The sequence below is a fragment of the Bos indicus genome, chromosome 3, assembly GCF_029378745.1.
Source record: "Bos indicus isolate NIAB-ARS_2022 breed Sahiwal x Tharparkar chromosome 3, NIAB-ARS_B.indTharparkar_mat_pri_1.0, whole genome shotgun sequence".
In the NCBI taxonomy this organism is placed as follows: Eukaryota; Metazoa; Chordata; class Mammalia; order Artiodactyla; family Bovidae; genus Bos; species Bos indicus.
The window spans coordinates 89,560,635-89,577,138 of NC_091762.1; the positions used below are offsets into that span (position 1 = coordinate 89,560,635).

The following is a 16,504-nucleotide window of genomic DNA, read 5'->3' on the forward strand; positions in this document are numbered from 1 at the left end:
TGGTTTAATTGTGGAGATTTAAACAAGGTCCTCGGTTGTTATTATTTCTAGTTCTTCAGAGATTAAGGTGCAGTTTGACAGAGGTGAATACCAATTATTCCAGGCCCTAGAAACCACACCCCGTCCCCCACCTGCCCAGTCTCTGATTTCTGTGTCTCTCTTCCTCCCTGTCTTTGTTTTGACTCCTGGGTCCTCTTGGCTGTAATTTTACAATCCTTCTGACCTATTTGGAAAACTCTGTTTTTTTACTTTTTCCTCAAGTAATCTAGCCATGACTAATACCTCATAATGCTTTTACTGACATGTGGATGTGATGGGAGGTGTTATATCTGGACACCCTAGGGGCAGCTCTGGGAGGCACGCCTGGAACCCACTTCTTTCCACCAACTCCCTCAGTGCCTCTGTCTTCCCTCCAGGTCCATCCAAAGTCCAGAGTCTGAACCAGGTCATCAGCCCCCTGGGGCGTGTGGCTCAGATTTTCCTTCCACACTTCTGCAGCGATTCTCATGGGGAGCAGACCTCTCCCTACGACAGGGGTCTCAATGGCAATGACTTTGCCTCTCAGGGAATATTTGGAAATTTCCAGGGACTTTCATGGTTGTCACAACTTTGGAGGTTATGTGGCTGGCATCCCGTGGGTGCTAAGCATCCTACAGTGCAGAGGGCAGGTCCCCCAACAAAGAATTCTCTAGCCCCAGATGTCATGGTGCCAAGGTTGGGAAACACCACCAAAAGAATGGTCTGCCCTTCCCTGACCCCTGGAATCCTGGTGGATGAAGTTTCTTCTCCTTTTTGTATGCAGGTAATATTGTCTGTTTTGTTAGATCAGTTCCTTCTTGGCATTTCCCTGTGCAAGTCCCCTCAACCAGGACTTCAGTGGCACTCAGGATTCCTCCTTAACTTCAGGTAACCTCTCTCACATTCCACACCTCCAACTTGCTTCCTTAAATCCTATAATATTTTCCCTCCAGGCTTCTCTCCTTCACTTTCCCTTTGATCCATTTCAGGGCCTTGGCTGTCTCCTAAACTTGTCTAATAGACTCCTAGGGTGCCTCTGTTTCACCTCACTCCAACCCTCCCTATGCATTACAGCTGGATTCACCGTCAGGAAAGCTGGATCTGAAAACATCACTCTCCTGCTCAAAGACCTTCTGTGGCTCCTCCATTTTCCCCTGAGGTTAGAAGTCCAAATTCCTCCATAAAAGCCCAATCCATCTTTGCAACCTTATCAGCCACAACCCTCTAATTATCCTGCACATTATGGTCTAGGTTCCCCTCACCTTTCTCACACTTTCTCACTGCTGTGATCTTGCTCATGCTGCATCTGGACGACTTTTATCCATTATCTGCTACTCTTCAGCCAAGTGTTTTCTCAAATAGCAGGTCCATCATAGAGCCTTGGCTGATGGCCCCATCTGGAAGGTGTCCCCTTGTTATCTTTGAACCTCACAAATACATCACCAGCACTCTTCATTTTTGCCATATGTTATGTTCTTCCAACAGAGTGCTGTATATCTTGAGAATGAAGGTTTCTCGAGGGTAAATTCTGTCCGATTCTCCTTTGTTGTCGCCCTTATCATTGACCACTGAATCTTTCCTGAGAAATATTGAGTGATTGAGTGATTGACCAAAGGACTAAAAATACTTTATAATTTCATGGTAGTTTCAGGCATATTTTCTCATTTAGTCCTCAATATAATTTTGCAGATAAATGTCATTATTCTGAAGAGAATCCTGAGAGTCAATGATACAGTGATTAAGGTAGAAAACAGAACTAAGAGATACAGAGTACCACTTTCTGTGTTTTCTATAAATCTCCTTTAATGTATTTAATCTTTACATGATCTTGCAAGACCAGTAATAACAGTGTTGTTTTGCAAATGAGGATATTGAATTTCAGAGTAGTTAACTACTTTGCCTGCAGTTGCACAACTGGTGAGTCTCAGAGTCATGGGTTTATTTGTCCAGCTTTAAAAACTCAGATAGTTTTTGGTCTGGTCACACAATGACTAAAGCAATGTATCAGGGCTAACACCTGGGTCTTCTAGCTCCAAGTCTGGTTCTCTGTTTATTATGCCTTAGCTCAGAGAACGAATACCATTTTCAAAGGCAAAAAAGCAAAATAAAGTTAATGGAGAGAGGCTCACAGGATAGTATCAAGAGAGAAGCTAAATCAGATGGGCTCATTCCCTGCCTCTGTGACTACGTGTATGAGGGTGTGTGTGTGTGTGTGTGTGTGTATGTGTTGGAATGGGAGCAGGGCACTCATCTGTTTTCAGCCAAAACCTTCTAAGATGAATGGGAAATGCCAAAAATGTGTTAACGTTGCATATGTGGATTTCACCGTTAATTGTAGCATTCTGTTATCAGAGATAGATATTTATAAAGTATCATGCAGAGTAGACAGCAAGATGGCAGTTCATTTTGAAAACACATAACTTGTCTCAGGGAAATACTTTCCAGTATCTAAATCAGTTTGTGAGTTATGGCCTCAGAATGGAGCATGTCCTGTGTCAGCCCAGACTCTCACTGCAGGGTGACAGCCAGGCCTGTGCTCTTTGAAAAGCTGCAGAAGCCCTAGGCCCATTCCCCTGTGCTGGGCCTGCAGGGTGTTCGATGCAGACACATCAGAGTTCTGCAAAATGAATGTAAATAGAGGCAATTTGCTAGAATGGAAAGAGTGCAGCTGTAGGTCAGAAGACATTAACCTATAATTGTTTCCTAACCTCAGTTTCTTTGTCTGTAAGATGGGCAAAATAATAACTTCAGGATAGGATTGAAGAATTGTAGAGGAAATTAGAAAAGATATTCTCAACTGGGAATTCTGAACATTAGTAACTTGTTTATTAAAACAATCCTTCCCCTTCTTTTTGCTCCTTCTTCCCAATACCAGTTTATCTCCTTCATAGTGTGGAAGCTTTAATTTAAGAACCAAGGAAGGGGGGAAGTGGAAGAAAGGTGAGGCCTGGCAAAGAGAATGATGAAGGAGGATGAAATAAATGTGGGAGGTTCATGTCTCCAGGTATCTTGGGTTGTTGCAGGAAAATGGAGCATGAGAGAGTGGTCATGTCTCAGGTCTTGGGTGAGTCCCTGGGACAGGCTGCCAATGAGGGTTTTTAACTTCTCACAGGAAATAATTCAAGAATGGGTCATGAGAAGCTGAAAGCAGGTTTACTGAGATACCACATACCATAGGCAGAATGAGGTCTGTCTCAGAAGGTGAGAGCAACCCAAGGGCTTAGAGTCATCTTGGAAAGTGAAGTGGCCCGAAATATTGGGAAGTTAATGTTTATGGTCTGGGTAATTTTATAGCTTAATGAATGGGAGGATTTTTCAAACTATTTTCAGGAAGGGGCAGGGATTTCCAAAAGTTGGGCCACCATCCACTTTTTGACCTTTTAAGGCAAAGGAGAAGCCCCAACAAGAGGGTAGGAGGGGCACAATCATGTTTAAAATCAAATATCATACCTGCCAGAGATGCTCAGAGGGCACAAACAAAACCTCGTGCACACCAGGACCAAGGGAGAGGAGCAGTGACCTCACAAGAGACTGGGCCAGACCTGCCTGTGAGTGTCTCCAGTGGGGGCACAGGTCAGCAGTGGCCCGCCTTGGGGACAGGGGCTCTGGCTGCAGCAGACTTGGGAGGCACGGTGTGTGGCAAAAGTCCTCTTAGAGCAGGTCACCATTAGCCCCACCATAGAACCGCCGAGCAGACGACCCACAAACTAGACAACAGTCATCCCAAAGAAGTTCTCATACTGTTGCAAAAGTGCTAGGGCCCACAACAGACTTCCCAACCTGGGGATCTGGCAAAGGCACTGAAAACCCCCAGGGAATTTGACTTTGAAGGCCAGAGGGATTTGATGACAGAAGTTCCACTGCACTGAGGAAACAGACTCTTGGAGGGCACAAACAAAACCTTTTGCACACCAGGACCCCGGAGAAAGGAGCAGTGACCCCGCAAGCCTGAGCCAGACTTGCCTGTGAGCGTCCGAGTCTCCCTCAGAGGCGTGGTCAACAGTGGCCTGCTGCAGAGTCAGGGCAATGACTACAGCAGTCCTGGCAGCCTCAGCGTGCTGGCATAAGTCCTTTTTGGCCTCAAACCAAACTTCAGGGAGGGAGCACAGCCCCACTCATCAGCAGAAAATTGGATTAAAGATTTACTAAACATGGCCTTGCCCACCAGAACAAGACCCAGTTTTCCCCACAGCCTGTCCTTCCCATCAGAAAGCTTCCACAAGGCTCTTGTCCTTATCCATCAGAGGGCAGACAGAATGAAAACCATAATCACAGAAAACTAACCAAACTGATCACATGGACCACAGCCTTGTCTAATTCAGTGGAACTATGAACCATGCCATGTAGGGCCTCCCAAGATGGACGGGTCATGGTGGAGAGTTCTGACAAAACATGGTTCACTGGAGTAGGGAATGGCAAATCACTTCAGCATTCTTGCCTTGAAAACCCCATGAACAGTAAGAAAAGGCAGACATATATGACATGTAAAGATGAACTCCCCAGGTTGCTAGTTGCCCAGTATGCTACTGGAGAAGAGTGGAGAAATAGCTCCAGAAGGAATGAAGAGGCTGAGCCAAAGTGGAAACAACACCCAGTTGTGGACGCAACTGGTGATGGAAGTAAAGTCTGATACTGTGAAGAACAATATTGTATAGGAACCTGGAATGTTAGGGCCATGAATCAAGGTAAATTGGAAGTGGTCAAACAGGAGATGGCAAGAATGAATATCTACATTTTAGGAATCAGTGAACTAAAATGGACCAGAATGGGTGAATTTAATTCAGATGACCATTATATCTACTACTGTGGGCAAGAATCCCTTAGAAGAAATGGAGTAGCCCACATAGTCAACAGAAGGGTACGAAATGCAGTAATTGGGTCCAATCTCAAAAACAACAGTATGATCTTGGTTCGTTTCCAATATAAACCATTCAATATCACAATAATCCAAGTCTAAGCCCCAGCCCTAATGCTGAAGACACTGAAGTTGAACAGTTCTATGAAGACCTACAAGACCTTATAGAACTAACACCAAAAAAAGATGTCTTCTTCATCATAGGAGACGGGAATGCAAAAGTAGGAAGTCAAGAGATACCTGGAATAACACGCAACTTTGGCCTTGGAGTACAAAATGAAGCAGGACAAAGTCTAACAGAGTTTTGCCAAGAGAGCAAACTAGTCATAGCAAACATCCTCTTCCAACAACACAAGAGACAACTTTACATATGGACATCACCAGATGGTCAGTATGGAAATCAGACTGATTATATTCTTTGCAGTTGAAGGTGGAGAAGCTCTATACAGTTAGCAAAAAAAAGACCAGGAGCTGACTGTGACTCTGATCATGAGCTCCGTATTGCAAAATTCAGACTTACATTGAAGAAAGTAGTGAAAACTACTAGACCATTCAGGTATAACCTAAACAAAATACCTTACGATTCTATAGTGGAAGTGACAAATAGATTCAAGAGATTAGATCTGATAGACAGAGTGCCTGAAGAACTATGGACAGAGGTTTGTAACATTGTACAAGAGGTGGTGATCAAAATCATCCCCAAGAAAAAAGAAATGCAAAACAGCAAAATGGTTGTCTGAGGAGGCCTTAAAAATAGCTGAGAAAAGAAGTAAAATGCAAAGGAGAAAAGGAAAGATATACCCATCTGCATGCAGAGTTCCAAAGAATAACAAGGAGAGATAAGAAAGCCTTCCTAAGTGAACAGTGCAAAGAAATAGAGGAAAACAATAGAATGGGAATGACTAGAGATCTCTTCAAGAAAATTAGAGGTACCAAGGGAACATTTTATGCAAAGATGGGCACAATGAAGGACAGAAACACTATGGACCTAACAGAAGCAGAAGATATTAAGAAGAGGTGGCAAGAATACACAGAAGAACTACACACAAAAAAAGATCTTAATGACCCAGATGACCATGATGGTGTAATTGCTCACCTGGAGCCAGATATCTTGGAATGTGAAGTCAAGTGGGCCTTAGGAAGCATCACTACAAAGCTAGTGGAGGTGATGGAATTCCAGCTGAAAGTGCAAGTGAAAGTCACTCAGTCTCGTCTGACTCTTTGCGAACCCATGGCCTATACAGTCCATGGAATTCTCTAGGCCAATGGCACCCCACTCCAGTACTCTTGCCTGGAAAATCCCATGGACAGAGGAGCCTGGTAGGCTCCAGTCCATGGGGTCGCTAAGAGTCCGGCACGACTGAGCAACTTCACTTTCACTTATCACTTTCATGCATTGGAGAAGGAAATGGCAACCCACTCCAGTATTCTTGCCTGGAGAGTCCCAGGGATGGAGGAGCCTGGTGGGCTGCCGTCTATGGAGTCTCACAGAGTCGGGCACAACTGAAGCGACTTAGCAGCAGCAGAGTACTGAAGTGTGTAGCCTTTCCCTTCTCCAGGGGATCCTCACAACCCAGGGATCAAACCCAGGTCTCCCACATTGCAGGCAGATTCTTAACCAGCTGAGCCATGAGAAAAGCCCAAGAATACTGGAGTGGGTAGCCTATTCCTTCTCCAGAGGATCTTCCCAACCCAGAAATCGAACCAGGGTCTCCGGCATTGCAGGCAGATTCTTTACCAGCTGAGCTATCAGGGAAGCCCTCCAGCTGAGCTATTTCAAATCCTGAAAGATGATGCTGTGAAGTGCTGCACTCAGTATTCCAGCAAATTTGGAAAACTCAGCAGTGGCCACAGGACTGGAAAATGTCAGCTTTTATTCCAATCCCAAAGAAAGGCAATGCCAAGGAATGTTCAAACTATTGCACAATTGCACTCATTTCATATGCTAGCAAAATAATCTCAAAATCCTCCAAGGTAATCTTCAACAGTATGTGAACTGAGAACTTTCAGATGTTCAAACTGGATTTAGAAAAGGCAGAGGAACCAGAGATCAAATTGCCAACATCTGTTGGAATATGGAAAAAGCAAGAAAATTCCCGAAAAACTCCTACTTCTGCTTCATTGACTATGCTAAAGCATTTGACTGTGTGGATCACAACAAACTGGAAAATTCTTCAAGAGATGGGAATACCAGGCCACCTTATCTGCCTCGTGAGAAGCCTGTATGCAGGTCAAGAAGCAACAGTTAGAACCTGACATGGAACAATGAACTGTTCCAAATTGGACAAGGAGTACATAAAGGCTGTATATCGTCACATTACTTATTTAACTTATATGCAGAGTACATCACGAGACATGCTGGGCTGGATGAAACACAAGCTGGAATCAAGATTGCTGGGAGAAATATCAATGACCTCAGATATGCAGATGACAACACTCTTATGGCAGAAAGCAAAGAGGAACTAAAGAGCCTCTTGATGAAAGTGAAAGAGGAGAGTGAAAAAGCTGGCTTAAAACTCAACTTTAAAAAAATGAAGATCATGGCATCTGGTCCCATCACTTCATGGCAAATAGATGGGGAAACAATGGAAGCCATGAGAGACTTTATTTTCTTGGGCTCCAAAATCACTACAGATGGTGACTGCAGCCATGAAATTAAAAGATGCTTGCTCCTTGAAAGAAAAGCAGTGACAAACCTAGGCAGCATAATAAAAAAGCAGAGACATTACTTTGCCGACAAAGGTCCGTCTAGCCAAAGCTATGGTTTTTCCAGTTGTCGTGTATGGATATGAGAGTTGGATGATAAAGAAGGCTAAGTACTGAAGAATTGATGCTTTTGAACTGTGGTGTTGGAGAAGACTCTTGAGAGTCCCTTGAATGCAAGGAGATAAAACTAGTCAATCCTAATGGAAATCAATCCTGAATATTCATTGGGAGGACTGATGCTGAAGCTTCAGTACTTTGGCCACCTGATGCAAAGAACTGACTCATTGGAAAAGACCCTGATGCTGGGAGAGATTGAAGACAGGAGGAGAAGGGGACGACAGAGGACGAGATGTTTGGATGGCATCACTGACACAGTGGACATGAGTTTGAACAAACTCCGGGAGATGGTGAAGGACAGGGAAGCCTGGTGTACTGCAGTCATGGGGTGACAAAGAGTCAGACATGACCGAGTGACTGAACAACAACAAATGGACAGTCTCTGAACTGTCATGGCACTGGTGGGTGTGTCATCTAGAAGATAATAATATACGACAACGAGCATATAATGAGGCTCCAGGTCCACTGGAAGTCAAATCTTCCACCCTCTTTGACGTAGTTGATTCTAACTAGTTTTGTCCACTGTCTCTGTCATTCTTTACCAGTCGTGTGCTGCCCCTTTCCCTCCTGTCTCAGGCTGATTTTGAGCCTTCTGGAGGGAGATTGCTACCAGCAGAAGCTGATAGAATGATTTCAGCTGTGGGGCCTGGGTGACCAAGTGGCAGAGGGCCTGTTACCCTATCACTGTCCGGGTTTCCAGGACCATTCCAGCATCTCAGGGGTTGAAAACTTGGGGAACAATTCAAAGTAGCAACTTCAGGTGGGATAAGGCCAATCCCATGATGATTAGAAGCTAATGAAGCTTACTGGTTGGCAGTCCACACAGATGCCAAAACAATTTTTTATTAGTTTGTCTGACATCTCTCTCCTGGGTGTCTGTGGGGGTGGGGGTGTGGGGGTGTGTGTTCATGTGTGTGTTAGGGCTGGGTGATGACCTTCTACTCCATGCAGAAACCGCCAAAATATTCCAAGACCTGGCACAAACTCTGCAAGTACTTTGCAGTCCACGTCCACTGCATTGCCTTTCCCCCACGCCTTTCTCAATCCTTTGCAAGACTGTGTGTCTCTGATACCTGTTTTTCCTTCTGATTACTTCATCAGCCTGGGGTTTCAGCCAACAGATTTCAGTAGAGGGTGTTCGGCTGGAAATGAAGTGGGGCTGGTTTGAGTAATTGGTCTCAGAGGCTTTACAGTGGGAGGGCTAATGCACGCCTACTGCTCCCATGCTCTCACTTCCTGGTGAAGCTTTGCCTTTGCATTTAAGGGTTAGGATGGGAGGGAGTCAGTGCCTGGCTCATTGGCATAGGAATTAAAGACCTTTCCTCAAAGAAGGTGCAGTATTTAAGCAGCTGTGACCAAATCAGGGTGGTCCTTTGGGAAGTTCCTCTTGGACTTTGGCTGCAATAAAAACCAGAGTACATTTGGCACCTGAGCTAGTTCTCCAGGCAGCGTTAGTTAATTGTCTCCTGTGTGATACCTTCACTCACAGCACGCTGTGCAGCATCCTTCTCCCCTCCTCCCACCATACCCTGGCCTCATCCCCTTCTCTGAAAGACATTGGATTTATGATTCTGTGACTCTAGGAAGACAAGGCCATGCTGACCCACAGTCTCCATGAACCAGATTTGTGAGAGTTCAGGAATAGAGCTAGCCTTTCTACAGCCAGACTGATTTCCTGGGCCCCATGAGTAGACAGCAGAAAATAAGGGGCCACAGAGTGTACACAGGTATGAAGAACAATAATAAAGCCCAGCAGAAGTCAGTCTGGCTTTTGGACGCTTAACCATATATAGGCAATTCTAAACCATGTCTGAGGTGAAATTTCCTTCCCCACAGCCTTCCATCCTCTGTTCCCTGCCAGCATCACCCTGAGAGGGCTGGTTCCTTTCCATACCCCCCAGGATACTGGGGTCTTCTTGAGGGCAGAGGCCAAGTTTCAATCACCTTTGTGTCCCCAGCTCTGGCACAGAGTAGGTGCTCCATAGTATGCAGCCCAGTAGGAAGACTGCGGTTTTCAAGTCCGACATACCTAGATTGAAGTCCCAGCACCATCATGAACCAACTGTGCAGATTTGGACAAGATATTTTGCCCCTATGCCTTAACTGCCCCTCCTGTGTAATGGGTTTGATAACATCATGCTATGAGTGAAGGCATCACAGAAAAGGAGACAACTTATCAATATATGTGTAAGTTCATCTGTGGTACACATATATGCACATAGCACCTCATAAATCCCTGGAGAAGGAAATGGCAACCCAGTCCAGCATTCTTGCCTGGAAAATCCCATGAACAGAGGAGCCTGATGGGCTAGAGTCCATGGGGTTGCAAGAGTCAGACACAACTTAGCGAGTAAACCATCACCACCACCACCTCATAAGTATTTGTTGGATTGATCTAAATTAACATGTATTTCCAGGCAAAATCAAGATGGATCCTGTTTTTCTTTGCAATCCTCTTCCTTCTTGCCTTCTCTGTCGTGACCCTCTGTTCTGGAAACACCCCCCTGTGACACTGAGGTGGGGCCTGCCCTCACCTGAGCAGCAGGTGTTCACGTGTCATCTGAGGACTCAGCAATGCAGTGAGGGTCACCGAGAAACTGATAGAGTGGACCTATGTGGGTGTCATTTTTCTCTATGTTAGGCATCTCTATTATCAGGCCATAGGCATTTACTGCTTAAATGAGGCTTCTTAAAGACAGTAGCACCTTTAAAACTCCAGCCGACAGTGACCCAGGGGGTCGATTAGTAAGACCATAAGCTCTGGGAGGACTGCCCAGGCATGTTTTGTTCCTTGTATCACCAAGTCGTTGCAGATTATAACCAATCAGCTCATTACCTTCATTCTGTCAGAGGTTGGCACTCAGTACTATGGCGGGCACTAAATACTCAGGGGTGGGTGAAGGGAACACAGTCCCTGCCATCACAGTGCCCTGCCCAGATTCACTGTGCCATGGGGACCTGCAGGGGGCCAAGCTGGGAGCATCCTGAACAGCTGCTTATATGTGGTTTGGGCTTTGAAGAAGGCAGTGGGGGGTGGGTGGGAGGGAGAAGTTACTTTAGACAGAGGGGCGATGAACGGCATTCCCGGTGGAAGAAACTACGTGAGTGAAATCATGAAGATTCAAAGGGACATGACCAGTTTGAGGACCAACAGCTACCTGGTGGAACAGGGCTCCTTTCTTTTGCCAAGACCAAGATGTAGATTTTACCCCTAAGTGCATGGAGGGGCTACTGCATAAATTGATACAGCAGAGCCCCATGATCACAGTCCTTTGCATTCTGGGGACACGTGCTGCAGCTGAGGCAGAGGAACCAGCTTAGAGACAGACCCCTGGGGGTGGAATCCCAGGCACCTGACACACAAGAGGAAATGCCTGGGGATGGCCAGAGAGGATACTTGGAACTCAGAAGCCTGGGAGTCAGGCCTCAGCATGCATATGCTGACCTCCGCAGGGTGACACTGCATAACCTTGGGACAGTCACCTCAGTGTCCACACCCTAGGACTGGCTCTTCTCTACAGCCTCCTCTGGTCTGAATCTTAGGCTTCTGCGATTCTGATCTGAGACCTTCCCCTTCAACTACAGGACTAGGAAACAGAGCTCTATTTCCAAACCTGCCAAGTCTCTCTCAATACTTTTATTCAGGACCTGTCTTCCCAGGAGACACTCGGGGCTGTCAGTCTGTAATTAGACTCTCTCCCTACTCGTACAGCCAGGCGTGCAGCACGGCTGCTGAAGCCGGATTAACCCACTGTAAACAAATTTGGTCAGTCCCCTTCTCGCCAGCCTCCGTTCCAGTTGAGCAGATTTCAGCAGCTCCTGGGTGAATGTTAATGCCTCCTACGTATGCGGTTGCAAGAAAATTATCACGTGTGCCTCTCCTTCTTGAGATGCTGCGGGTTTCGCTTCTCAAACATCTCTGTGACACAGCGTGGGGCAGGGGTGTGGGAGGGGGCAGGGAGGCAGTGCAAAGACATTCGAAAGAGCCTCAGGCAGGAGCTGGGGCACCTGGCTTTCAAGGCAAGCTCAGCCACTAATTTTCTTTGTAACCTTGCAAAAGTCACTTCAGTTCCCTGAGCCTCAGGTATCTCAACTGTAAAATGAGTCTGAGAACACCTGCCTCGCAGGCCTGCTGAAAAGGGTAATTGAGGTAATGGACGTGAGAGCCTTTGGTAAAGCTTTGTGGGCGAGGGGCCAGCATTGAGGATCACAGGCTCAGCTTTCCTGTGCAAAGGATGAGGGAGTCAGTGCAGGCCTAGAGCATGTGGGAGTGTGAGGTTCAACAACCTCATCAACGTCCGAGTCCTAGAAAACAGGAGGAGAGCAAACCTGATGCCCCATGAACTGTCCTCTGACCGAAATTGCCCAGAAAGTGGATGCCGGTTTTCAATCTACAAGAAGAAGAGTAGTAACATTTATTGAATTTATTTAATTGTGTTCTTCTTGGGATCTTTATGGCAGCTTCAGATGAGAATTCTTATGCCCAGTCCAAAGATGGAGAAACAGACCAGAGAGGGAGATAGGATTTGAGGCCACATTAGTCAGCCTGACATTAAAGTGTATCTCCACTCACTGTCTTTGGAATTACAAGCAGATGAAAGTCAGATTTAGGTGTGAGACAGATATATAGTGTGTGGTAAGTCATTTCAGTCATGTCCAATTCTTTGTGACCCTGTGGACTGTAGCCGGCCAGGCTCTTCTGTCCATGGGATTCTCCAGGCAAGAATACTGGAATGGGTTACCATGCCTTCTGACAGGGATCTTCCTGACCCAGGCACACCTCTGTGTCTCCTGCATTGGCAGTCAGGTTCTTTACCACTAGCGCCACCTGGGAAATCCATAGTAGGTTATGAAGAAAACAAAGGTTATGTTTGCTGGAGAACGACTCATCTTTTCCCAGGGAGTCTAGGAGGATGAATCTATGTCATAAACTATAAGCATCAGGCAGGCAGTGATTGTTCATCACGATGCCCCCCCACCCCAAACCTAGAACACTGCCTGGGATAGAGCAGGCACTCAGTAAACATTTGTTGAATGAATGAATGAACCCCATGAGGCTCATAGTCACCCCTTTAGCTTTTCTGGCTGATCACAAATGGAAAGTGCTTCACAGAAATTGTCCAAGGAATTTATACACCCTTCTTCCTCCAATTGTTTCCATCTCTATTGCTGTATAACAAACTATCCCACAGGTCAGTGGCTGGAAACAACATTGATTTATTATTTCATGGGATCCTGTGGAAGGTCACTGATGGGACTGCGTTCAGCTGAGAGCTCGCCTAGAGCTGGGATACCCATAGTGGCCTCTCTGCCTTCTGGATTTTTCACCACAAGTCCTCTCATCATGCAGTAGTCTAGCCGAGGTTTCTTTCTGCAGAGCAACTGACTTCCAAGAGAGAATGCTCTGCTTATAGCATGCCTGCTAATGTCCAGTTGGCAAAGCAAGTTGAATTACTAAACCCAGGATCACTGTGGGAGGAGGCCACACAGGAATATCAGGACATTTGGTTCATAGAGACCTATTGGTCCCATCAATCTTCACAAGCAGCACATAATAATGAATTTATGTGTGTAAAGTGGTTAGAAATGGGCCTGACACTTAGTTTACACTATTTCAGCATTAGTAATAGCTGTTTAGTGTTAATAGCTAATTACTATAAGTAACTTAGTCACTGCAGTTGTCTTTATTTTATTGACTATGAAATAAGACTTCCCTGATGGCTCAGTGGTAAAGAATCTCCCTGCCAATGCAGGAGATGCAAGAGCTGCAGGTTTGATCCCTGTGTGGGGAAGATATCCTAGAGTAGAAAATGGCAGTCTGCTCCAATATTCTTGCCTGGAAAGTCCCAGGGACAGAGGAGCCTGGTGGGGTCACAAAAGAGTCTGACACAGTCCTTGGAGTCACAAAAGTCTGACACGACTTAGCAACTATACAACAACAATGTAACAAGAACCCGCATGCTAGGGACACTCTAGGGTATCCCTCTTAGTCTGAGCATAGTAGTCACTGGGTTACTGAAATGACATAACTGTGTTTGAAGACCTGCATCAGCAAGAAAATATGAAACCGAATACTTATTTCATCTTTTCCCCTACTCATGTCTTTTTACATACCTTCCCTAACTTGGGTATGCTTTTTGCTTATTCCTAAAAGTGATGTCAGACCCTAAATGAGGATTACTTCTTTCTGTAAGAACCCATTCACTCAACAACAGTGTTCTTGCCTGGAGAGTCCCAGGGACGGCGGAGCCTGGTGGGCTGCCATCTATGGGGTTGCACAGAGTCAGACACGACTGAAGCGACTTAGCAGCAGCAGCAGCAGCAATATGGTATCTTTTCCCTTTTCCAGAGATGCATTTGGAGATGGACGCGGAGCCCAGTTCTGGCAGATGAGCTGTACAGAGAAATCTGTTGAGGAAGGCATTCCACCCTAATGACTGTATGTTTCTCTTCCTGCTTTTGGACATAGTTGTGTGCAGGCATGAGCTTCCCTGGTAAAGAATCCGTCTGCAATACAAGAGACACGGGTTTGATCCCTGGGTTAGGAAGATCTCCTGGAGAAGGGAATGGCAACTCACCCCAGTATTCTTGCCTGGAGAACCCCATGGATGGATGAGCCAGGCGGGCTACAATCCATGGGCTCACAAAAGTGTTGGACGTGACTTAACTAACTAAATGACAACAACGACGTATCCCAGGATGATGATCAGAGATGCCTTTTAAGCCTCTGCTATCACCATGAGAACAATAGGCTCTGGGTACCCCTCTAGATGGCAGCCCACTCCAGTGTTCTTGCCTGAAGAATCCCAGGGACAGAGGAGCTTGGTGGGCTGCGGTCTATGGGGTCACACAGAGTCGGACACGACTGAAGTGACTTAGCAGCAGCAGCAGCAGCCCTCTAGTCCCAGAGGATAAAGACACATGAAACAGAAAAACTCTAGAAGCGTGCAGACCTTCAGCTTGAAGTAAGAGTTGCTCAGTTAGATGTGGACTCAGTCTAGCTGCCACACCTCAAGCAGAGCTGCTTCACTGGCCGTAGCCAGATCTGCGAGGAAGGAATGTGGTTCAAGCCACTGAGTTTGGGGATAGCTTGTCATGCAGCACTATGTGGCAGCAGCTAACCCATGTTACTCCCCCGTCTACTGCCAGCCGAGCTTCTGAACTTGATGTCTCAGCCCAGAACCACCCTGAAATGAAGGGGAATAAAGAAAGTTCTTGAGAGAGGTGCCCTTGGAGTTTAGGAATTTAAGAAAATGCAAGGACTCCTCCAGGTTTGTGAACACCAGAGACTTGCTGACATAGCGCACGTGAGCAAGGTTAAGTAGGGACCAAGGGACAGAACAAGGAAGTTGTTCTTAAGTTGTTCTTAACTTCCTTGGGACAAGGAAGTTAAAATACTGGGTTGAGTCTATCCTAATTCCAGAGAGCAACCAAAAAACTAGATTTACAAATAAAATATGAGAAAGCCGATTTCAAGGGAGCTTAGATGAAGGGCATGACTGGAAAAGAAGTGAAACTGTATCTGGTTTATACCCCTCGTTGTAATTATTCAATAAATCTGCTCCACCTGGTACTTCACTCTGCCTCAAAAATACAGTGTCACTTTCAACATGGAAATTTCACTGTGCCCTCTGTCACCTGGGCCATCAGTGAAATTCTCAACACTGCTCTCAGTATGTCTCCCTTTCTGTTTGTATTTTATTTTCTCACTTTGTGCCAATATATTCCTTCTATACCTGGCTTTTGCAGGAGAAATCTTTCAAAAGATATTTCAATGTATACATAATTTAAAACTTGTCTCCACGCTTATAGAAACTTTCAAGGAATATTAGGAATTTAGTCAAGTGTGATCAACACTGTTATTGCTAAAAATTAAAATTATTAACGGCAGCAGCAATGGCAACTACCATTTCCTGGGCACTTTCTACTTGCCTAGCTCTGTGGAGGTGTTTTGCATGTAATTTATTTAATACTCCTGCCAGTTGATTAGATGGATATTATTAGCCCATGTTCTTCTAATAATAATAAAGCAACATCTGTCAGCACTGCCTCCACACCAGGCATTGAAGTGAGCCCATTACATGCATTGCCCCCTCCCCACCCACCTTCTCACACAACCCTGTCAGCTGGAGTGATTATTTCCCCATTTGTCAGATAAGAAAGCTAGACATCCTGAGGATAAAGGGACTTGCCCACGGCACACAGTCAAGAAGAGGCAGTGTCAGGATTTGAACCTTGATCTTCAGGCTTCTAAATCCATATTCAGCTGTTCCAGGATTATTTATCAGAAGCAGAGACCATGTACCCATCTTGCTATTCTGACCTTGTGGCCCCAGTCTAGACTGGGGCTCATTTGCTCCAGAAATCTCCCTTAGCAGCCCCCCTCCAAAAAAAGACCTGGATTACAAGATTCAAGGGTGGTCCCATGCGGATGAAATCTGGAGACTTCAGAGCAAAGGCAAGCACAAAAGAAAAAAGTCGAATGACTTTTAGCTAACATCCAAGTAGCAGCTCCCCCTTCTGTCTCCTCTGCCTCAGAGATCAAACTGTCACCAGCCCCAGGACAGAGGGGACCACACCCTGCTGATGTTGGGGCTTTGACTAGGGAGCAGCCGGGGCGGGGCGGGGTGGGGGGGAGAGCGGTTAACAAAGGAAACACACACATTTTCCTTTCATAAAATGTTACAGCTCTCAACTTCCCTTTTATATACTTTGAGTCCTGCATTCTCTCTGTGAAATAAATATCATGATGCCCAGTTTATTTGCATAGGAGGAGCCTGGTGGGCTGCAGTCCATGGGGTCGCTAAG

The 16,504-nt window shown here is 45.8% G+C and overlaps 1 long non-coding RNA gene across 1 annotated transcript; it reads left to right on the forward strand.

Moving 5' to 3' along the window:
* The first annotated feature begins 509 nt into the window (after positions 1-509).
* Positions 510-15,274, forward strand: LOC139182230 (uncharacterized). The gene is made up of 2 exons (XR_011565871.1): positions 510-802; positions 14,046-15,274. It is a non-coding gene; the product is annotated as an uncharacterized lncRNA (long non-coding RNA).
* The last annotated feature ends 1,230 nt before the right edge of the window (positions 15,275-16,504 follow it).